The following is a 24,680-nucleotide window of genomic DNA, read 5'->3' as shown; positions in this document are numbered from 1 at the left end:
GTGTGTGCTCCTGGGGTCTCTGTTGCCAGCCAAACAAAAGTCTGTGTGGGCCATCAACTCCTTAAGAGACCTGGAGGCCCCAGGATGTCAATGACCCAACTCCCCATCACAAATAGAGTCTGACATAGGGCATGAATTTACAAACAAAATGCATCCATTTCCATTGCTTTGTTGCTCCAGGGTAGTGTAGTTTATAGATTTTATTTAATGGCCACCCCATCAGGTTCCACTAGAAAAACTCCTATTTATTCTTCAAAACTTCTCATAGATAATAGCCCCAAACTGGAAATAACCCTGATGTCCATCAACAATAAGATGGAAAAAGAAGTTGTGATAGATCCACAGAATGGACTACTATACAGCAATTGAAAAGAACAAACTTCTAATATGTGCAACAACATGGACAGCATTCACAGAGAATACGTTGAGTGAAAGAAGCCAGACACAAAAGATTACCTAGTGTACGATTCCACTTACACGAAGTTCAAGAAGAGGCAAAATTAATCTATGGTGGTAGAGGTCAAAAGAATGCTTAACTTACGGGGTGTGGACAATGGCATGAGGGGGTATGAGCACTTTCTGCAGTGGTGGGAATGCTGTACGTCTTGATCTGGTGGGGGTTATATGGGTGTCTTCTATGGACTGAATGTTGTCTCCCCCACAATCCACATGCTGGAGCCCAGCTCCCCTATGTGATGATATTTGGAAGTGGGTCCTTTGGGAGATAATTAGGTTTGATGAGGTCATGAGGGTGGGGTCTCCATGATGGGATTAGTGTCTTTATAATAAGAGGAAGAGACACCAGAGCTCGCTCTCTCCGCCATGTGAGGGCACAGTGAAAAGGCAGCCGTCTGTAAGCTAAGAAGAGAGTTGTCACCAGGAAACCAATCATACTGGCACCCTAATCTCAGACTCCCAGCCTCCAGAACTATGAGAAATAAATGTCTGTTGTTTAAGCCACTCAGTCTACAGTATTTTAGCAGCTTGAGCTGACTAATAAGGTATCTAACATAGGTAAATTACTTCAAGCTGTACACTTATGCAGATTGCACTCTATGCACACACACATACATATGCACACACACACATACAGATGGCATCATCTCCAATATTCCATTCTTCTCTTTTACACTTGGTTCACCACCATCTATCTGACACTTGACACCAGAGCAAAAACCTATTAAACATGTGTTGAGTGAATGAATGACCCATGATGCCTGTCCCCTGAATATATTTTATCTGTATATGGGTCTGTCTCCTTCCCTGGACATGAGCTCTATGAGAGCAGGGACCATTCTCATCTTGCTTACTGAACACCGTCTATCCATGTAACAGGGTTAGTCAAAATTAGGTTAACTAAAGGAAACTGCAATAAATCGGAGTGTTCAAACCTTGGGCTCACTCTGACCATCTGGTGCAAACTGGATCCTCTCTTATGTTTAGAATGAGCAGTGGGTCAAACTTTGGCAAGAGATGGATAAATATGTGTCCTCCTGATGTCCAGGGCTCCAGAAATGAGGCCAAAAGTTGTCACTATCCAAGCTGTGTCTGAGATGCTCCATATGATGTCAGAGGCTTGCAGGTCTGTCCATATGCTGAGAATATAGAGGAAATGTACATACATGTGAGTGCATACCAGAGTGAGTGAGCATGAGTGTGTGTGTATGTGTGGGGAGGGGTAGGTGTGTGTGCACAGGTCTGTGTGTACCTGAGTGTGTCTGTAGGCGTGTGTGTAAGTGTGAGCAGGCAGAGGGAAGGAGAGGTGATCTATCTACACATCCTGTATCAAGAAGGGGCAGGTATTTAGAAGATGGGACCCCAGCTCCCATGACTCAATAGATAATTGGGTCTCACTCTCACTTTATCCCCAGAACTTAGTACAGTTTTGGCATGTGGTAACCACCCAGGAAATGTTTACTAACAGAAGACACTAAGTGAATATTCTGACAAGAGTCCTTGCAGAGTTCAAGTTTGGCTGTGTAGATCTTTGTTTCTCTTTTCTCAAAGAATCATGAATTTCCTGAGCACAGGCAAGGGTCTTGTACAGGGAAAAACTCGTTCCCTTTCTTCAGGCCAGAATAAAATGTATTCGGTCTGTTTTAAAGCAAAAATGAATTAGGCTAGACATGAAGAACTTCCATGGCTGGGAATCTCCATAGTATGTGTCCCTTCCTCAAGAAGATTAAAGCTTTCAACTCTGTAGGGAAATTGGGTCATAGCCTATTAGGACCAAATTTTGGAGGGTCTGGGAATTTAATATCTTATTTACATTTAAGTGATTTATCTTCCCATCTTTTATAAACTGAATTGTACTATAGCTCTTCCATTAAATAATTTCTATTAAACAATTTAATTTTCTGGTAACACAGGCTCACAAGTAGGACATTTAAGTTTTTGAGATTTTTTGTAATAAAATATTTTTCCATAGCCAGCCCTGATGGCCTAGTAGTTAAAGTTCAGTGCACTCCACTTCAGTGGCCCGGGTGTAGAACCACGTCACTTGTCTGTCAGTAGCCATGCTCTGGTGGCAGCTCACATAGAAGAACTAAAAGGACTTACAACTACAATATACAGCCACGTACTATTGCATAACAAACTTGGCACAGTATTATCTGATTCCACTGATGGGGCTGATGTAGAGCAGAAGGACGTTCTGAATTATGAGATCTGAGATCCAGAAATCTGAGATCTCAGTTCATCTAATTAATCCAATTACAGCTTCTACTTCAATGGATTTGAAACGTAATTTTTTTTTTGGTGAGGAAGATTGGCCCTGAGCTAACATCTGTTACCAATCCTCATTTTGCTTGAGGAAGATTGTCCCTGAGCTAATATCCATGCCAATCCTCCTCTATTTTGATGTGGGATACTGCCACAGCATGGCTTGATGAGCAGTGTATAGGTCTGTACCGGGGATCCAAACCCACAAACCCCAGGCTGCCGAAGGGAAGAGCGTGAACTTAACCACTACACCACTGGGCCAGCCCCAAAAAGTAATTTGCTGCTGACAAAAATGCCTTCTTAGAATGCAGGCAGCATCAAGCAAATTACCATCACCCCAAAGTACAAGATATAGATTAATCTGGGGAAAAACGTGTATCAATTTTATGTTAATCATTCAACCTAGTAGACACACGGCTCAAAGCACTGAAGAGGTTTTGAGATCCCATGTTACCTGAAACAGAAATGTCCCACCGAAGGTCAATGGATGCCCAACTTGCTAAGCCATACTCCCTCATGTCCCCCTTCCCAACTATCTTTCTCATAAGCATCAGATAGTAGCCCATCCCAGTAGAACTGGATTTGAGCTCAGGAAAGTCTCAAGGCCTGGTTGTATAGTTCTCTGTAAAGAGAAAGAGCTCTTCTCATTCAGCATCCATCTTGGCCTTGATGCCCAGACTTGAGTGAGAGTGTTCTGCCATCTTGGGAAGGCTACTGGTCCCACTGATGAAGTAGATGGCAACTGCTTCTTGGCTTCCAGTCTGCATACAGCAATGAGTGGTAGATGCTTCTCTGACAGAGACACAGAGTGTCACCTTCTCAGATCTGCCCTGGACACTAGATGTCCTGGTGACTCATCTCTTCTCACCTTCCCCCATGCTGGCAAGGGCAAGTCACCCAACCTATTTCAGCAGTGGGCTGATGAGTGATTAAGATCATGAGATTCTGAGTTAGTCAGACTTGGGCTTGAAAACCACTCAGGTTTGGCACTTTGTTAACTATGTAATTTTGGACCATTTATTTAAGTTCTCTGAGTCTCACTTTCCATATCTGTGAAATGAGATCAACAATACCTGTCTCTTTCATTGAGTTATTGAGAAACTTAACTGTAACACAAAAAAAATGAGCAACTAGCTCAGCAAGGACTCAATAAATGTTAATCTGATTGTTATTGGGAGCACTAGCCTGATACCAGGTGAACAGAAGGTGCTCAATTGGTATGATTTTCCCCAGTGCACCCTCTTCTATTTCATTGAAGCATCTGTACCTCTCCCAGACATGTCCTCCAGTGTCCTGATTTCAAGTCTGTCAAAGCTGGCCTCATGTTGCCTACTTCTCAGACAGTTATCTTAAAGACCATGACATTAGAAAAGCTTTCATTCTCCCTGGGGGTTTCCTAAGGTATGTGTCTCTAGTGGGGGGGATTTCAGACATGTCACAGGGAAACTCATTCTTCCAGCGAGTCCTGGTTTCGACAGTTGGAAGGACCCATAGAGTCCTCTGTCTTTGAGAAGCAGCCTAGCTTAGGGATACAGAAGGTGGGAAGAGGAGCCGGGAAACTCAGTATATTAGCCTTCTCTTGTGTTTTGCCTCATACACTCTTGGCCTAAACTCTGATTCCAGCAATGGTTGTAGTGAACAGCTCCAGGCAAGTTTCAACACATACGGTGTTCTTTCTAGTGTGGACCATGGATGACTCACTTTGTGCGCAGGGGCTTCTCTGTTGCCACCATGGCATGGAACTCTGAGCCTGCTCCACATGCATGCATGTGCAGCTCAGAAGTGTGGGGTAGATAATGCCCCGCAACGCAACTCTCCACCAATGGGGGTCAGGTGCTGATGGGCCAGCACTGTCAATCCTTTAGTGGACAATCCTGAGAGGCATTCTGTGTGCTCCTCAGAAGGTTCCTGCAGATCAAGTCCCACTTATCCATGCAGTGACTCAATAATAAACTCTTGTATTAGCTTTTCCTTCTCCCCTGCTTCACTCTCCCCAACATTCTGATTCCTGGACCTCTCCAATAAAGTGCCTGCACAGAAGTAGTTGGTTTAGTTTCCACTTTTGGTGAAAACCCAGGATAAGACACGTAGATACTCACTGTAGTAGTGTCTTGAAGTCCAGACATCTGTCTCGGATTTTCTCAGACATCAGTGGGTTTGTTTTCAGAGAAGGGGAGTCAGGTGCCACCATGTCCACTGCCTGGGCCACTTCATCCCCAGCCACAATGACCCTGGCCTTGGACACCTGCTGCCTATAGAGAAAGTCTGGCTTTCATCTGGATGGTCCTGGGCATGAAGACGAGGCCTGGAGAAGCCAAATGGCTTAGAGAGAACTGGGAGGGAGGATTGTCTTCTTCCCCAGAGAGGCCTGATGTAAACAGCCAGAGGGGAGTAAATGGGGGAGGGGAGGTTGGGTAGTGGTGACCAGTGGGAGTAATAATAACAAGGGGACTGAAGATCAGAGATTGATTTGAACCCAGATTTCCCCGGGTTGTCAGAGCTGTAAGGGGTCTACTGAGACTAAAGAGAGAAATTGGGTTACCTAATGTCACACCATTGACAGTCTAAGGCCAATATAATGCCTCCAAACCTTACACAAAATGCCCTGCAGGAGTTTCCTGTATCCAAAGACCCCTACAGTCATTAAAATAAGGAAAGTTACTTGGAATTGTCCATGGTCCTGCAGCACCATAGTGCTCTAGGTACTGGCTATTTCTCCCAAAACTGGGACACGGAATGCATTTTCTTAGCCAAGAGTGCTCTTAGTTTTTCTTTGTTTTTGTTTTCTATCTTGATGAAACTCTTGTGATTTTATTTTATTCTTCCAGAGAATAACTAGTCTTATGTTTCTTTCACCTTTTATGAAGCTGATTTCACATGCTCCTCCTGTTGAATAGCTCTTGCCCCAGCTCACTTTCTTCCCACTCTCAACACTTCAGGAGCCACATAAAAAATACTTTATTACTAAAAAATTCTAACCATCATCTGAGCCTTCAGCAAGTTGTAATCTTTTTGCTGGTGGAAGGTCTTGTAAAAAACACAACATCTGTGAAGTGCAATGAAGGGAGGCACGATAAAATGAGGTATGCCTATAATTTTATATATGTATATATGTGAAATGATTACCACAATAGGTTAACATTCATCACCATACATAATTACACATTTTTTTTCTTGTCATGAGAACTTTTAAGACCTACTCTCTTAGCAATTTTCAAATATACAATACAGCGTTGTTAACTATAGTCCTCATGCTGTACATTACATCCCCAGGACTGATTTATCTCATAATTAGAACTCCTCATCCCTTCTTGAACATCACACAGGTACCCCCAACTCAACAGTTACCAAATTGAACTTGTCGTCTTTCCCAGACACCCCCATACCTGCTTCTCCCTGCGTTCCTCCTTCCAGTGAAAGAGAGCCGCATGCAGTCAGTTGCCCAAGTGTCTGTGACTTCTTCGTCTCCCTGGCCTTCTTCCTCTATAGTATATCATTCACCAAAAAGTCCTGCTATCAGTTTCTTCCTCATTGTCTCCTAAATCCATCCACTTATCTCCACCCCATCCAAGGTAAAGCCACCATCATACCTCGTCTCCTATCTGGGTTTCCCACTCCCATTCTTGCACTCCTTCATCCTACCGTCTATGTACCATCCATAAAGACTTTTTACAAACAGAAAATGATCATATCACTCAATCCATCCATGGTTTGCCATTCCTCACTGGATAAGGGCCAGAACGCTTACCAAGGTCTACCAGTTTAGCACCTCTACATCTTTCCAGGCTCATTTGCTGCTCCTTCCTCCTTGCTGCCTGGACTGCAGGCACACAGACATGCTTTCAGCTTCTCTCATAATTTTCAAGCTCCCCTTCCCTCTGTGTGTTCCCTCTGCTTGTAGCACTCTTCTCTGCCTCCTCTCCTGGCCAAATCCTACTCATCCTTCAGCTCTCAGCCCAAATTTCACTTCCACTGAGCCTTCTGTGACCCCCACAGATTAGTCAGTTCAAGTCTCCTTTTATAGCAAGATTGTCAAAATTTTTCTGCAAAGGGCCAAACAGTAAATATTTTAGGCTTTGTGGGCCAGATGCTCTCTGTCCCAACTGCTCCAGTCTGCCATCGTCGTGCAAAAGCAACGAGAGAATATGTGAGCAGGACACGGCTGTGTTCCCAAAGCTTTATTTACAAAAACAGGCTGTGGGCTGAATTTGGCCTACAGGTCATAGTTTGCCAACTTTTCTTTAATAGGTTCTTATAAAATTCTCATGCCATTCATCAAAATTGTGATTAAATAACATTTGTAATTAATAGTTTAATAGTTATCTTTCTCCAAAGACCTGTAAGTACCATGAGTACATAGACCCTGTTTTGTTCACTATACTTTGTTTACCATACTAGCAACCTCTAGTTGTGCCTGGCACATAGTTTGCTTAAATAAATGAAAGAAGAGTAGCATTTCCATATGAGGAGGGACAGCATGCTATGCTGAGGGGGCATCTTTTGGGAGGGATAGTTGAATTTCTCTGCCATCAGTTTCTTTCACAAAGTACACAGTGCCCAGCCCAGGTGGTCAACTACCAACCTGCTCTCACGCAACCCAGGGTCACCAGGCACCACTCAGGCACTCGGGGCAGCACCACCACCTCACGGTTCCCACACTGCAGGCCACAGGCCCCCGAGAGGACATTGGCTGCCTGCTGGCTGAGTTCACTCCGTTGGCTGAAGTTCCACATCACTTCATCCCCATCGCCACTCACTCACCACAGGGCTGGGCTGGGGGGCCACTTGCCAGCCTGAAAAAAGAGAAGGCCTACTGATTAGGGTGGGCCGGTACGCAAGCATGTAGAATAAATGCCAGTCTTGGGATTGGCCCTATCAATGTATAGTCAGCTTTCTAATCTCAGGACCCCTATACATTCTTAAGAAGTATTAAAAACCCTGAAGAATTTTTATTTATATGAATTCTATCAATCAATATTTACTACATTAGAAATTAAAACTGAGAAATTTTATAAATGTGTGCTTTTTAAAATAACAGTAAGAAACCCATTATATATTACCACAAATAAGATACATTTTGATACAGAGGTAAGTATACTTTCTGAAACAAAAAAAAATAATGAGAAGAGAGGCATCACCTTACATGTTTGCAAATCTCTTTATCGTCTTCCTTAAAAGAAGACAGTTGGATTTTCTTTTCTGTTTCTGCACTTCCATTGTTGCAGGATCACCTATCATGTAGCCTCTGGAAAATGCCACTGTGCACTTGTGAGAGAATGGAAGTGAAGAAGGCAACTGTTACCTTAGATTTATGTATTTGTTTGTTTGTTTCTCTCTCTTTATTTGTATATTTATTTTTGTTTTCCTTTTTTATTGTGGTAAAATATGCATAAAATGTACCATTTTAACTATTTTTAAGTGTACAGTTCAGCAGCATTAAGCACATTCACATTATTGTGCAACCATCACCACCATCCATCTCCAGAACTTTTTCATCATCCAAAACTGAAACTCTGTATCCATTAGACAACTCCTCAATCTTGCCTCCTCCCAACCCCTGGTAACCATCATTCTACTTCCTGTCTCTAGGTATTTTGACTAATCTAGACACCTCATATAAATGGAGTCACACAAAATTTGTCCTTTTGTGTCTGGCTTATTTCACAACATAATGTCTTCAAGGTTCATCCATGTAGCATACATCAGAATTTCATTCTTCTTTAAGGTTGAATAGTATTCCTTTGCATGGACATGCCAATTTTGTTTATCCATTCATCCATTAATGGATATTGGGTCGTTCCTATCTTTTGGCTATTGTCAACAACGATGAGCATGAGTGTACAAATATCTCTTCCAGATCCTGCTTCTGATTCTTTGGGATATATACCCAAAGGTGGAATTGCTGGATTATACGCTATTTATTTTAATTACTAAAATTATTTAATTATTTTAAATTTTTTGAGGAACTGCCATATTGTTTTCCATAGAAGTTGTACCATTTTACATTCCCACCAGTGATGCACAAGGGTTGCAATTTGCTTTGAAATAGTTTTGATTTCACAGACTCCCTTGAGTCTCTGGTATCCTCAGGGATCCCCATGTGACAGCTTGAGAGCAAAGACACAAAGTCAAACAGAAAATGTATTGGTGATTGTGTTAGATATTTCAAAATTCCTCTCCATAGGAATTATACTATTTTGCACTTTGACCAGTAATGTGTGAGAGTGTCTATTTCGTCATAGCTTTGTCCACAGAGTATATTGAGTTAACTTTTCTGTGAACTGCCCACTCATATACTTTGCCCACTTTTATATTGGGTTGCAGCTCCTTATTCTTAACTTCTAGGAGCTCTTGTTGCGTTAGGGATATTAACATTTTTGCTGTATATGAGTTGAATACTTTTCCCCTGGTTGTCATTAGTTTTTTGATTTTGCTTATAGTGTTATTTTCAAAGGAGAGGTTTTTTGATGTTTACATAGCAGATTTATTAAATCACTTCTTTTATGGATTCAGGATTCTGAGTCATGGTAGTAAAGTCCTTCCTCATTATTCCAAGGAAGTCTAACTTTTAAAGAAAAGCCAGAAATCTAAATTTTTATCTGAAATTTTTCAATTTTAAAATATTGACCAAATTTTTTTATGAGTACTCTGCACCATGACCCATCTTCAGCCTAGAGGCCCAGCATCTGCAATTTCTCTATTAATGTTGTGTCATGATGTCGGGACCTCATGACAACATCACAGTTACAACTCCCTCTGAGCACCATGCTTTTAAGCCCATGCTGACAGATCCACCTCTCCCCCTGTTCCAGCCAAGATGAATCATTCCATCCTCTATAAAAGCACACAGAACTTCAAGGGACAGCAGTGGCGGGATCAGCAGTGAGTGGGGAGGAATTTTAGAATTCCAGAGCAGGAAAGGAAAATTAGATATTTCTGAATCACTCACTTTCTCTGATGTCTGATGTTGCAGCCCTTTTGGCAATCCCTGCTTAGTGGCCATCCTGCTTACACACCCTTGATGACAAGGACACATATCTTTCTGAGAAGACTGCTGCAGTCCTGAGTGCTGATTTTCTCTTATTAAGCCCAAATCCACCTCCTCTATGACCCCAACCCACCTGTCCTTGTTTCACTCTGGGAGGTCACAACACAGCATGTGCAGTAGGTGCAGGCAAACTGTGTGTCAGCCGCCCGTGGTTTTCACTCCGCTCTGCACTGGTCTCTTAGATCCATCTTTCTGCCAAGCTCATGTTCTCTTGCTCCCACCCCATGCTGCCTTCAAGGGAGGTGGACATCATCTTCATAGCTCATCCTAGTGCCTGACACATAAGTCCTCAATAAAAATTTATTACATGAATGGGTGATTAATGAACTCAGCCAATCCGTCCAACTTTGTGCCTCTTCTCCACCCCATTATCTTCTCCATGCCAGCCCAGTGACCCACCACATCACTAGCAAAGTTAAACTTGGCAGGGACCTTCTGGTGGCCCCACTGCAGGGCTGCCAATTGCCTGATATGAATGTGGACAGCGCTATTAGACATCCAAAGTCCCCCACAGGATACAAAGCCCCTGGAGTTTCCACAGCCAGTGCATGGTCAGACCTGTGAAGGAGACAGGAGACAGATGAGTCTTTCTTGTAAAGTCATCAGTTGCTTTCGGAGATTCATCCAAGCCTCACAGGGTTCTTCCAGAAATCAATTTCTGGTGGTTACGAGTGAATTGGCACTCAGCATCCATTTTGGTTTCTTTTTGGTGAGCCATTCTCCAAAAGCACCGCATCTTGTCTAGATCCTATCTCTCCAGCACCTCTGACAGATTTGTGAACACCCAATTCTATATAATAAACCCCTTTGTGCTTAAAATACAGTGATGTGGTAGATTGAATTGTTCCCAATAGTTTTCCCCCTCCCTGTAGTAGGATTATATTCCCCTCTTCATTTTCATGTGAGTTTCCCAGTGCAATCTGGGGAAGAGTATGTATTCGCCTCTCATTGATTCTGGCTTGCCCATGGACATGCTTTGGTCAATAGGTGGATGTGGTTGTGTGGTTGGTCAGGAACTCTAGCATTTCTGCCCTCTATCATGAGAGTAGAATGCCCCAGATAGCTGTCTACCTTCAGCCTGGGTCCCAGAATGTAGCACATGTGGAGTTGAGCTGAGCCCAGCACATCCTCAGCCAATCCACAGACCCATGGGAAAAACCATGCATCATTATAAGCTGCTGAGATGTCCTGGATGTTTGTTACTACAGTAAATGCTGAGTAATACAAGTAGCATCTATTTCCTTCAACTGAACCTTGACTGAGATGTCTTGAATACTATGCACCTAGCACAGAGGACCTAACACACAGAATCACTTTATAAATTGTAACAGTTGTAATTATGGTTTCCATCTGTGCACTGGCTCTAGGGAAAGTCATTCTAAACCTGTGTAGGCTGGCCTCTGAGTTTCTCCATGTGTACCTTGATGGGGGTCACAGAATTTAAATCTAGAGACCTTTGATTCCAAGAGTCTCACCAATTGACTGCATTCTCATCCCCTGTTATCTAGGCAGCAGCAGCCAGAATGCTCAAGGTCTCTGACATTCATGCCTACTGTCGACGCAAATAATTCATAATCAACAATAACCACCAGGAAAGTTTGAAAGAATAGAAGTTTGTTACTTATAAGACCCGGAAATTACACAGCACGTCTGGGGCCACACAGATGAGTGTGGTCACAGGTAGAGAGAGAGTGTGTGTGTAGGGGCATGGGTTTCTGCTTCTGTTGGGGTTGAGGATGAGGGCCTAGGGTTTTTTGGCCCACTCTTTATTGGTGACTTTAAAACATAAGAGCAGGAATTTAAAGCACAGGAAAGAGAGAGAGAGAGAGAGAGAAAAGTGGCCCAAATGATCAATTATTGAAATAAACCAAGATCTCTAAATCAAGGGGCCTCAGTGGGGCAGGCAGCCTGGTTCTTTACCTAGTGTGTGGCAGGCAATGTGTTTATTCCAGATAGTCCTCTTGCAGTGGATGCCTCTTTGAAATGAATGCCTTGGCAATCAAAGCTTAAGTCAGGCACTTGCATTATAAACAAGAGAAAAATCCCCAACTATCAGGGCTTATACTATAGACCCCCACCCCAGCTCACTCTGCTCCAGGCCCAGAGGACTTTTTGTCATGTCTCAAACATGTCCCCCACACTCCCACCTCAGGGCCTTTGCACTTACAGTTCCTCTGCCTGAAACACTCTCCTTCCAGATTTCCGCATAGCTTGCTCCCTCATCTCCTTCCGTCTTTGTTAAAACGTTCCTTCCCAGTGAGGCCTCCTTTGGCCTCCCTACTTGCTCTCACAGTTCCCCTGACACACCCAACCTCTAGTTCTGCTGCTTCTTTCTCTAGAGCATCTATAACATCACCACTTAGCATCTAACGTGGCATAGGATCTACTTACTTATTTTGTATACTTTCTGCCTTCTCCAGTGAGAACAGGATTTTTATCAATCTGTTCATTGTTAAATCCCCAGCACCTAGCATAGTGTTTGGCACAGGGTGGATCCTAAAAAACATTTGTTGAAGGAATGAATGAACGAATGAATCCTCATTACTATTAGTGTTAGGTCCCATCCATTTAGCTCTCAGGTCCCAGCATTCCAGCTGTCACACCTTTCACTTCCATTTCGGACACCCAGGAGCTCAGGGTTAGGTGTGGCACCTCTGAAAGCCCCACCATTTGGACAATCACTCCAAGTGTTTGTCTTGCTCTGAGGTTCTTCCCTTAGAAACTCAGATTTGGATGCTTTGTCGATCAGCAACCCTGAGCAGGGCATGACTGAATCCACAAGGAAGCCAGGGAGAGGCTCGAAGGCCAGAGCTGGTGGCCAGCCATAGGACAGCACCTGCTGGAGTGATGGATGGTGGCTATCGAAGGCAATGAGGGTGACAGAGCAGGCAGTGGAGAGGCATCGATCAGTGAAAAGTCCCTCTTCCTGTCCATTGATCAAGGGTTCAATGAAAATGATCCTTCACTTTCGGATTCCGTCACAGGAGCAGGTGTGTTGACTGGCAATGGGGTGTGTGCCTGCTGGGGCCAGCTTTCTGGGTTGTCCTTTACAAAAGACCTCTCTGTTGGACTTGTAACTTGCCCATGGCAGTGGTGGTCTTCTGTACTTTCTCCAAGTGCTCCAGATGGACAAGGGGTGGTTGAAAAAGATAAAGTGTGCGTTCTGGCTTGAAAGGGAATCAGCGACCCCTCGCCCTCCCTTGGTCCACATGTGGCAGACATCAGGGGCCAGTGGAGGACCTGCAGACTCACAGTGTTATCCGGGGAAGACAGGCAAACTTGAGAGCCTCTTAGTCCCCTCCCATTTAGACCAGGAAGACCTCTCCCGCTGCCAGGATCAAGAGCCAGCTACCTGAGACTGTTTCCAGAAAAGGGCTCCCCCTTCTTACCCCCACCCCACTTGGCTCAGCAATGTAAGGGGTGAAGGAATCTTAATCGAGAATGTCAAGGTCTCTTCAATGCTCTCCCCAAGGGGATGGGCTCAGAGAGGGTAAGGGGCATCATAACCTCCCCCCACCTCAACGATTCCCACACCTGGCCTTCCCTACTTGAGGGTCACCTGACATTATATGCAGCCACAGGGCAACTGGCAGGGCCCAGTTTGGCCTGTTAGATCCAGAACTCTCCACCAGATGGCACCCATGCTCTCTTGTTCTCTCTCCCTCCCCCCTAACCCCCCACCCCCGCCACTCTCTCTCTCTTCCATATAATTTCTTACCATGGAAATTTCACAATAATAATGTCTGTAGTAATAATAATGTATTGTGTATTTACTACGTGCCAGGCATTATGCTAAGGGTTTTACAGACACAGTGAGGTTAGAGAGCTGAGCAGGTCTGCATCCTGGCTATACCCCTTACTGCCACATGGCCTCAGGTGAGCAGGTCATTTCATTGTGCATCAGTTTCCTCATCTAGGAAGTTGAAATAATAACAACACCACCCACCCCATAGGAGGACTGGGAGGACTAAGTGACTTAATCCACACAAAGCTCTTAGAAAATCATAAGCACTGTATCACTCGTTGTTAAATACATCTCATTCGACTCTGACAACTCCATGAAATAGCCACTATTATTTTCCCCATTTTACCTGTGATGAAAGTGGGGCTTAGAGAGACTGAGTGAGTTGCCCAAAGTTGCCCAGTGTTGCTGAACCCAAAGGACCCTGATGTGTGTCTTCCAAATTGGCCAATTCCATGAACCTCGTGTTTCACATCCTGTCACTCTTCTGAAAATTTACCCATTAGCAGCAGAGCACGAGAAAGGCCCAGGAGCTAAGCAGACCAAACAAAGCCTCCTCCTTGGGAGAGGGGGAGGGGGTGAGGCTCTAGCGAGTTCTGTCTTCACACTGGCTCTTTCAGACATCCCATCCTCGAAGCAATCCAGGAACATGGCTGAGGAGCTGGGCAAAGCTGCGGAGATCATGGGCAAAGGCAAGAATGGGGTCGGCTTTGGCAAAGTGGACATCACCATCGAGAAAGAACTTCAGAAGGAGTTTGACATTAAGACAACCCCAGATTTGAAGCTGTTTTTTGAGGGCAACAGATCGGAGCCCATCAGCTGCAAAGGTAATGGTACGTGGGCATCAGTCAAGGTAATGCTAGCCAAGGAAACACATAAACACCAGCATTTCAGGGGCTTAACACAATTACACACTTATTTCTTGCCACACAAAGCCCAGATGGCAGCCAGAGGGTGGAGGTGAGGGCTCTGCTCCACACAGTCTTTCATGGACCCAGGCTCCTTCCAGCTTCTGGCTCTGCCCTCCCCTACAGCCTCTGAGACCCCTGCTGTTTCCTCTGTATTCAGCCAGTAGTGAGGACAAGGAGACAGGGTATCGCCACTGGTGGTGTTCATGGCCCAGGCCTGGAAGTGGCAAACATCACTTCAGTTCTCATTCCACTGACCAAAATTCTGTTACATGGTCCCACCCGACTGAAAACTGCGAAATATGATGCTGCTCTGTGTCCATAAGGAAAAGAAAACAGATTTTGGTGAACATGTAGCTGCCTGCACCACAGCTTGCATGTCAGCTGGTGGGCCCTAGAGGTGGGAGAGTGAGGTACATGGCTTACAAACTACCAGAGACCAGAAAGTAAGTCCCTACCTCCAGCTCCCACCTCCCACCCCGATCTTCTACTTTAGAATGATTTTGACAGGGCCTAGGCCAAGGAAACACTGGCAAACCTAAAGGGAGACTGAGAGATGATAGAACAAGATGGGTTTGGGGCAGGGTGACTGCCAAACACTTTAGCTTCTGTCATCATCCATTTCATTCATTAACTCATTCAATCACTTATTTAACACACTTTTATTGAGAACCTACCATGTGTCAAGCCCTGTCTTGGTGCCAAGGATGCTTGAAGGATTATGTGCCTCAGTGTGGCACATGGTACGTCCTAACTTTTTAAATGTTAAATTCATGAATGCATAAATGTATGCATAATCAATGGATGGATGGAACAAAGCTGATGAACACAGAAGTGCCCAGCACAGTCCCTACTATGCTAGTACAGTCATGTGTCACTTAATGATGGGGATATGCTCTGAGAAATGCACCATTAGTTGTGCGAACATCATTGAGTGCCGTTACACAAACCTAGACAGTATAGCCTACTACACACCTAGGCTGTATGGTACTAATCTTATGGGGCCACCATTGTGTATGTGGTCCATTGTTGACTGAAATGTCATCATGTGGCTCATGACTAAGATGTTCCCATTATATACATATCGAATGATTGAAGCTCAGGAAACTGAGATTGCCTTTTGCAGCTCTGGCATTTAGCAGGCTTGCAAGAAGCCTGTTTGACTGTTACTGCAGGAACCAAAGGGTTGGGGGTGGGGAGAGCCATCTCCTGCAGGGGCTGCTCCATGCCTTGCAGTTCTCGAGATGGACACAAGGGGGCATGAGACACACAGGCCAGATTTGCAGAGGACAGTACAGCCAAAGCGCCAACCTCAGCGCAGGTTACAGAAAGGGTCAGGCAGTGTTGTGGCTCCCAGGCTTGTGGGAAGGTGGCGTGTGCAGGGGGAAAGAGAAGAGATGGGAGAGGGCAGGAGCAGTGAGAGAAGGGACAGAGACTGCTGCTTCCTATGGATGCCGAGTGACCACCGTCAATGACGGTGAACCACTGGGCCCAAGCAAGGAGCCCTTAGTGAGTGTTGGCTTTGAGGAGGGCTGAGAAGAAATGAGAAGCCCCAGGTCACTTTGGTAGAGTCCATATCTGCTCATGAAGTGGCTCAGGTTCTGCGATGCCCTCACCTCCTGAAGGACAGGTGAGACTTGACCTCACTTAGAGGCAACAAGGTGACAACATGGGAACTTCTAGACTGTCTGAGCCCCCTTTGTGGTGTGAATCAGTGTCTGGGACGTCCCCTGCCATGGAGGAAGCTTGATTATCAGCCCCTCCAAGATGCCTCCCTGACTTCCAGGGTCGGAGTGCCTGCCCCTCTTCTTGGTCCCATAGCACCTGAGCTTCCCCCATTAACGCCCTCACCTTACAGAATTGTGTCTGTTCCTCATTGTCTACCTGACTGAGAGCACAACAATGGCAAGGATCTCACTTCCTTTCTAGGTGCAGTGTGAAGCGCTTGTCCTAAACCCCACCACTAAACAGAAGTTGGTACAATGTGCCCCTAGAGACATGCACAAGAATTAATTCTTAATAGCCCCAAACTGGAAACAATCCACATGCCCATCAACAGAGAATGGATAAATACATTGTGGAATGTTCACACAATGGACTGCTACACAGCAGTGGGAAGGAATCTACAAGTACACACAACAACATGGATGAATCTCACAAACATAACAAAGTCAGACCCAAAAACACACACTGTATGATCCCATTTACATGAAGTGCAAGAGCAGGCCAACTAATGCATGCCATTAGAAGTCAGGATGTTTGTTACCTCCAGGTGTGGGTGAGATGGGCTAGGAGGGGGCACAACTGGGACTTCTAGGGGACTGGTAATGTTCCATTTCTTGCTCTGGATGGTAGTGTTCATTTTGAACGCGTCAACACTCTGATGTGTTCATTTTGTGAAAATTCATCAAACTATATGTTATAATTTGTACACCTTTCTCTATGTAAATGTACTTTATCATGTTTTAAAAATGGCCTAATGTTCTTAGGAGGTATAAGGAAAGATACTGAAAATAGGGTCCTTCTCAGCTGATGTACCAACTCAGTGTGCATTCACCAAGCCCCAGGCAGAAATTTGTCTTGCTCCAGGGCCTTTGCACAGGCTATTTGCTCTGCCTGGCAGCCTTCCCCTTTCCTTATTGCTTCCTGATTAACTCCTATGCATCCTCCAATTTTTAACTCATAAGTGATTTCCTCCAGGAAGCCCTCTTTGAGTTCACAGTCTAGGTCATGTATCTTTGCTATAGGCTCATAGAACTTTGCTTTTGACTACTTCCTTTGGGCGTAATTATACACTTATTTGTGTAATTATTTGATGATTCTCCTCCTTAACAGAATGAGAGCTGCAAAACAGTGGCACAGCACCTGATAACATAATAGGCACTCAATGCATATTTGTCAAATGAACGAACGAGTGAAGGAATGAATGACTGAGTGCAGGAGTAAAGGCCTGCACGTGTACTCCAAAACTGCTCACAACACACATTGCTTTATCTCATAAACTCATTTTAAATGTTCCATTCTATTCTATAGCAGGATTTAATATAAAATAATATTTTACATTACCTGCCATCACGTGAAACTGAGGATCCTGGCAAACACAGTCCATCTGTAGTCTTGTGTACATTCTGGCCCACCATTATGTCTCCCCAGATATGCTATATATGTCCAATTTCAGAAGCTAAGATTTTTGTGTGCTTGGCACTCCCATATGTAGCTGAGAAATGGAAGTCAGGATCTATGAGCTTAGCAGACATTTGTGTCTCAGCTGAGGAACTGGTGGCACAGGGAGATAATGGAATTTTCCCTAGGTCACAGACCTAGCTAGTCTTTCAATTTACATTTTCTTTATTTATATGTTTTTAAAATAAATCCATCTTCCTGTCACATTGGAGAGTACATAAGAAAAGAAGGCTGGGCATGCTTCCTTCTGGGTCTGATTCCCAGGTTTGCTGGTGGGGTGGCCACTGGCAAGTTGAACCTCAATATCCTCATCTGCAAAATGAAGAGATCTATCCTGTAGAGTTGCTCTGGGGATGGGATACATGCAAAACTCTCAGCACCGTGCCTGGTCCTTGGTAAGCACTCAATACAGTTTAGGGGCTGCTGTTAATGTTCATGCCATGGAGCTTGAGGGTGGGGAGGGGAGAGTGGAAGAACTGAACTTGGCCTTCCAGGGGTGGGAGCCCAAGACAAGACGCTTCTACTCTAAACTTGGAGAAGACAGGCCTTGCTCTAGTTCAAGAGGAAACTTCTGTGGGATCCGTTTAATTGTATCTCTCTCCAGGAATGGATGAATCTACTGCTTTGGTCATTTGGTTGAGGAGACAAATTAGCCAGAAAGCATTTTTGTTCACTGATACCCAGCAGGTAGTCGAGTTTGTGAAATCCAGGCCCTTGCAGCACTGGTTTCTTCCAGGTACCGGGTTCAAGGGGTGGGAGGTAGCTTTTTGACTGGTGAGGAACCCTGTGTCTAGGAGGTTGGTAAGGTGAGGAGAGGCTGTCACTTGGGTTAATTGCCTGCCCATTCTTCCTTTTCTAATGAGCTGGTTTCCTGCAGGGTTAAAATGAAGAAAGAAAAAAATAGAAGCTGAAGTGGTAGGAGAAGCTAACTAGAAAGTGGAGAGAAATGGAGAGAGAGGAGAGGAGACTGACATATTCATTGAACTGGTTTTGATAGCATAACTGATCTTTTTGGGGTCCATTTAGAACATCACTGAACAATAAATAATTTGCAAACTGATTTTCCTTTTAGAGAATGAGTTTCTTGCACATTTTAACTTATTTTCTATAATTTGATGACTTCACTGCTTCTCCCAGTAGAAGTTAGAACTTTGGCATTATATTTATACATGGGGAGAGTATGTGCCTCTTTCTCTCCCACTCCAGTTTTTAACCGTGTTTTCAGCCCCAATTTTCTTTCAAGCTAAAGAATGAAACTGAAACTAAAGCCCTATCTTGATACCAAGTTCATATTTGGTACCACATGTGGTCAAATCAATTGCCTCTTTCAAAAGCAATAATGGAATAAATGTTCAAAAGTCTCAACCCGTGTTAGAACAACCTTCACCATTCTGCTCAGAAAAGGTCGAGGTTATCAAGTGTCTCCATTCGTCTCTGTGAATTTGCCTATTTTGGTCTCACATCATAGCCAGAGAAGCATTCTGGGCATAAAACAGATGACCCAGAAAAACACCAGAACTTGGAAAGGAGTGGAGATGAATTGGTCACCATTTCTACCTTGCCCTTAAAAAAGCCAGGCATTCTGCTTTCTACCGAAGTCTCACCAAACATCCTTCCTCAAACAGGATTTAGAAGAAGAAGTAGCAGAGTTGTTCTACGATGTGATCAAAGACTTCCCAGAGCTAACATTTGGAGTGACATCAATTAGCAATGCCATTGGGCGTTTCCACATCACCCTGGACAGTGTTCTGGTGTTTAAAAAGGTAGGACTTTGATCCTACTGCTGGTGAGCGGTCTCTAGTTCAAAACAGTGGACTATGCATGTATGTAAGAGCTTTGGGTACCAATTCTGGTTCTGCCACTTGTGAGCTAAGTGGATTCTATGAAACCATAGTCTCCTGGTTTCTAGCCATTCTCCATTGTAAGCTGCTCCTCCTTTCCTTAACCAGTAAAAGTAAACATCATTCACTAAGGCTCAATCTTCTGCCCTGGGTTTTCTTCTGCTCCATGCTTCCCTCCACATCCTCCATCAGAAATTACCATCCACACACCCATGACTTACAAATCTCTATCTCCAGCCAGACTTCTCTAATCTCCAGACAGACCTTTATATCTATCATCAGATGTTTCAACATGGCCAAGCTGAAAGTCATAATCTCCCCTCCAAATCTATTTCCAGCATTTCTCTCTCAATAAATGGTGCCACCATCTCTCCCATCTGAGCAAAGCCACAACACCCAGGCATCATTCTAACACCTCCCTCTTCTCAACCCCTCATAACCAATCCATCACCTCAATCCTACTCATTTTAAATCCAAAATACCCCTTAAATCTATCCATTTCTCTCTACTGCTACCATCCTAGGTCAAGGGACCATCATCTCCCACACCTAATGCAACATCCTCCCAACTGATTTGCCACATTCTCTCTTGTCTTCTAAAGAGCAATCCTTTCAAAATTCAAATCTGACGGTCACTTTCCTCCTTGCCATTGAAAGCCCTTTAATGGCTTCCTATTACTCTTAGGATAAAGACTCAAGTCCCTAAAGAGGCCCACAAGCCTTCTACAGTCTAGCCTCTATCACACACCTTCCTTCTCTCCCTCTCTGGGATCTAGATCTGAACTGTCCAATATGGCAGCTGCTAGTCGCATGTGACCATTTACATTAAAACTAATTAAAATTTTAGCTCATCAGTCAAACTAGCTTCATATGAATACTGGCTACTATATTGGACAGCACAGATTTACAGAGCATTTCTATCATCACAGAAAGTTCTATTGAAGACTGTTAGTCTAGACACTGTGGTTTGGTTTCTGGAACATGCCTTACTCCCTCCCCACACAAAGCCAAATCCTTACAATAACCATGTTACTGAGAGATATGGGTTAAAAGAGGTTAGGTTGCTTGCCCAAGGCCAAACAAGAGGCAGCTGGAGTGACATCCAGATCTGCCTGACTTTCAGAGAAGACTGTGAGCTACTACATTTTTACTTGGGCCCATGGAAATCACTGAAAGATTTTAAAGTGGAGAATAATCTGATTTGTGTTTTTGAATGGGACAACATATAATCCAGAAATAGATCCAAATACATTTGGAAATTTAGTATATGATAAAGACGACATTTTAGATCAGTAGGGAAAATCTGTGTTATTTAATAACTAACGTTGAGAGAACTGGGCAGCCTACAGAAAAAAAAAAAAACTAAACTAAAGCTAAGTCCATACATCACTCTTTCCATCAAACTAAATTCCAGATTGATCCCTGATTTAAAAATACAACGATGAGACCATGTAAAAACTAGAAGATCCCATGGGAGGTTTGCTTTCTAAACTTGGAGTGGGAAAGCCCTTTTGTAAGGCATGACAGAAACCCTAGAAACTATGAAAAGAAATACTGATAAACTTGGGCTACATAAAAATTTAAAAGTTCTGCAGCATAAACCCCATCACAAAATCAAAAGCCAAACAGCAAACTTGGACGAAGCATTCGGGAGAGACTTGGTCTATCTTAATGGTTAAGAGCATGAGCATTAGATCAGACTGTCTGGGTTGGAATCTTGGCTCCATCTCTTATGAGCTTAGCAACCTTGGGCAAGTCATTTCACTTCTCTGTGCCTCAATTTCCTCAACTGTAAAACAGGGGAAATAATAGTACATAGCTCAAGGAAATGTTTATGAGGATTAAATGAGTTCACGCATATAACACGTTTAGAACAGTGGCTGGTACAACAGGAGCTCTCAATAAGTCTAATTAGTATTATTAGACTATTGTCATGACAGAAAAGAGTTTGGACTTTATCCAGAGGACAATGGGGGCTATGAAGTGTTTAAGCAAGAGAATGACAGGATCAGATTTGCGTTCTAACATCATCACTCTGGCTGAAGTGTGGGGGATGGATTGGAGAGAAACAAGGGGAGAAGTGGGAAGACCATTAGGAGGCTTTGGCAGGAGTCCAGGAAGAGGTTTGGACTACAGGATGGGATTGGTGGAGATGAAGAGAAGGAGATAGAGTAGAAGGAAATTAGCAGACAGCTGCTTTCTCCTTCCCCCAAAATTGTGATCCTGGGCTACAGAGAATTATATCATTCCCTGTGTTAGTTCTCAGGTCTCTCTGAGAAGCAGTCGCCAAATAGGATCAGACATGCAAAGATCTATTAGGGAAAATGCCTGTGAAGGAAAACAGAGAGGATGCTGAGGGAAACTCAGAGAGTAATCAGACCATGATGTAGGTCTGACGCTTTAGAAGGAAAGAAGGTTAGGTGAAAGAGTCCTTGACAGCAGTGGAGTTCTTAGAAAGTTTGTCGAACTCAATTATCAGAGAAGTCCTGCATCTCCCAGAAATAGAATCCCTGACACATTTGCTTATTTGTTAGGAGCAGTATGTGAGAAACTGCTTAGCATCAGCACAAATACTTGGATGGATTTGCAGAGCAAGGTAGCTGGGGCTGTCAGTTAATTATACTCTCTGTAGATTGGAGATTTTCATGGCTGCCACCTTCCCATATTCCACCCACAAGCTAATCTGCCCAGCCATCCATATTTATTAAGAACCTAGATTATGAATTACACTTAAGTGCCTACATCATGGAAGCTACAGCCCTCCAATGTTTTTCTTCTTTTGTCCAAGGGAAAAATTGTGAAATGCCAGGAGCTTATTTATGACACTACTAACAAACAAGTCCTCAGTCAAGTCACAAAACAGCACCTCACAAATTTTGTTGTTGAATACAACACTGAGGTCAGTGAGCAAAGGTTCCCTAGGAGAAGGGGTGCTGGGAGAGCTGTGCATAGAATGACCTCTTTTCCTTGTAATTTCAGAATAAGGATCTGATTTATTATTTGAATATCCTGAATCACATGCTGCTCTTCATCTCCAAGTCATTTGGTACGATAATGCAGCATTGAAAGAATTCCAAAACAAGGTTTGTGGAAGGTGCCTTTGCTCTTTTGGGGAATTAGTTGGGAATCCAAGATCTGTACACCCTGACGCCATTCACCTGCCCTGCTGATTATAAATTAAGCCAGGAAGGATTTGCATTTGCATACAAATTTCCTGATTTCAATATAGATGCTACATATTATTTACTGTTTACTTTCAAACCAACTTCCTCCCTTCTTCCTGTCCAGTATCTCTTCCTTTCTTGTCAAATGCATGCTCCTTCTTCTTTCATCTTTTTGATAAGTCTACTATGGGAACATGATGATTCAGCTGCTTTTTTGATGGAATAAGTGTGGGTGACTGCATTGTGGGCAGCATTTGGCCTGGAGGTAAGAGGGACAAAAGACCACTCCTCCTTGAGGTCAGGGAAAATGAAAAGCCTGATGGTGTGACATGGCATGATGATCTGACAAGTAATTGCCGAGATTCTGGGCTTTAACATCACACAGACCTGGGTTCAAACTCTCCTCTTACAAGCAATTTTGTCTTAGGTGAGTTTCTTAACCTCTCAGTCTCAATCACTTCATGTGTCAAACGCAGAGCTGTGGTAGAATTGGAGGTGCCATATGTAAAGCAATGAGAATGTGTATAATAAACAGTGCTTCTTCTTATTGATATCATTATCATTAGAAACAAATCTGCTTTTCCTAAGCACTATGCCCAAATTTATGTAGTTATACCACCTGGACTATGGGGGCTATTTACTTCATTTTTCTCTTTATTTTTATAAGAAGTATGGTAATGGCAGATTTTTTTATTTTGAAGAAAATTATTCTGAACATCAAATGAAACAATTAAAAATGTTGAAACCCAAAATAAGCACAGAGTAAAGCCAACAGGGCATAAACATGTTTAATGTTCATGCTACAGCCCACTGCATTGTTCTCCAGGAGAGTTGTTCCAATTACAGAAATATTTCTGGTGAATATATTTCCTGGTTTATTCAATTTTAAACTTTAAGATTCTTGATATAATTAAAATGATCACAATATGATTGCTTTCTCTATATTTCTCCCACATTATAATAGTCAATATTCAACCATATTTTCTTCTAGATTATATTTTTTTAACTCCTTTCATCTAGGCAGAATTCATTTTGGCACACATTGTGGTCAGTGTCATGGCCGAGTGAGCTTGCCCGGGACTCTCTCCCCTCCAACATACCACAAAAAGGAGCAACCATATTCCAACAAAAAACATCCTAATAGCACAGGAATCCTCAGAGACCCACAGCAGCCAAAAAACGGAGGGTGGAGAGTCTGGAGCCCCCCCTCGGAGGAGCTGGAACAGGGTAAGAGAGATCTTCGCTGCCCCCCTAAAGACTGGGATCACTGCAGCGGGAGGTTCGGTGAGGGAAGGAGTGGGGGAGGGGCCGCACATCCACAGGATCATCCAGGACTCCAACAGTGACGCAGCCCAGATGGAAGCCCTCTAACAGGGGAAAGCTTTCACGTGTGGTGAGTTCATCAAGTCAAGACCCCAGGAGACCAGATAGGGAGAGCTGATCGGAAATTGGGTCTACCCGCAAGAGAAAGTGCCCCTCCTCCCCCAACCCGCGCTGTGCACCACCATCTTGGTTGAAGGCAGAGGGCTCACAATACGCAGCTCTTACGCACAATACGCACCCCCATCTAGTGGCGACAGGCTGTAACTGCAACTGAATAATATTACCATGGGGAAGACTCGTCCTCCTTCCAGCATCCATCAATTCATCAAAACCCCAGACCAGAGGGAAAACAAGCACCCAGAATTATGCTCTGAGGACTCAGAAATAAGTACACTAAGCGACAATGAATTCAGAATAGCTATCATCAAAGAACTCAATGAGGTAAAGGAAAATATAGACAAACAAGTCAACGAGTTCTGGAGTTACTTGACAAAAGAGGTTGAAACTATAAAGAAGAATCAATCAGAAACACTAGAGATGAAAAATACAACAGAAGAAATAAAACATCATATGGAATCCCTGAATGCCCGTGTGGACATCAGAGGAGCAAATCAGCATAATCGAAGATAGACAGGTTGAATGGCTCCAGACAGAGAAAAAGAGAGAATTAAGAATAAAAAGGAATGAAGAAAACCTCTGAGAAATAGCTGACTCAATGAGGAAATGCAACATAAAAATAATTAGTATCCCC

At 43.7% G+C, this 24,680-nt stretch overlaps 1 pseudogene; it reads right to left on the bottom strand.

Annotated features, from left to right (window-relative positions):
• The window catches only part of LOC106839009 (acyl-coenzyme A synthetase ACSM2B, mitochondrial-like), a 74,966-nt pseudogene that overhangs the window by 23,374 nt on the left and 26,912 nt on the right, over positions 1–24,680 (bottom strand).

Source organism: Equus asinus, chromosome 14 (genome assembly GCF_041296235.1).
Source record: "Equus asinus isolate D_3611 breed Donkey chromosome 14, EquAss-T2T_v2, whole genome shotgun sequence".
Taxonomy (NCBI): Eukaryota; Metazoa; Chordata; class Mammalia; order Perissodactyla; family Equidae; genus Equus; species Equus asinus.
This window is presented reverse-complemented; position numbering and strand designations above follow the sequence as displayed.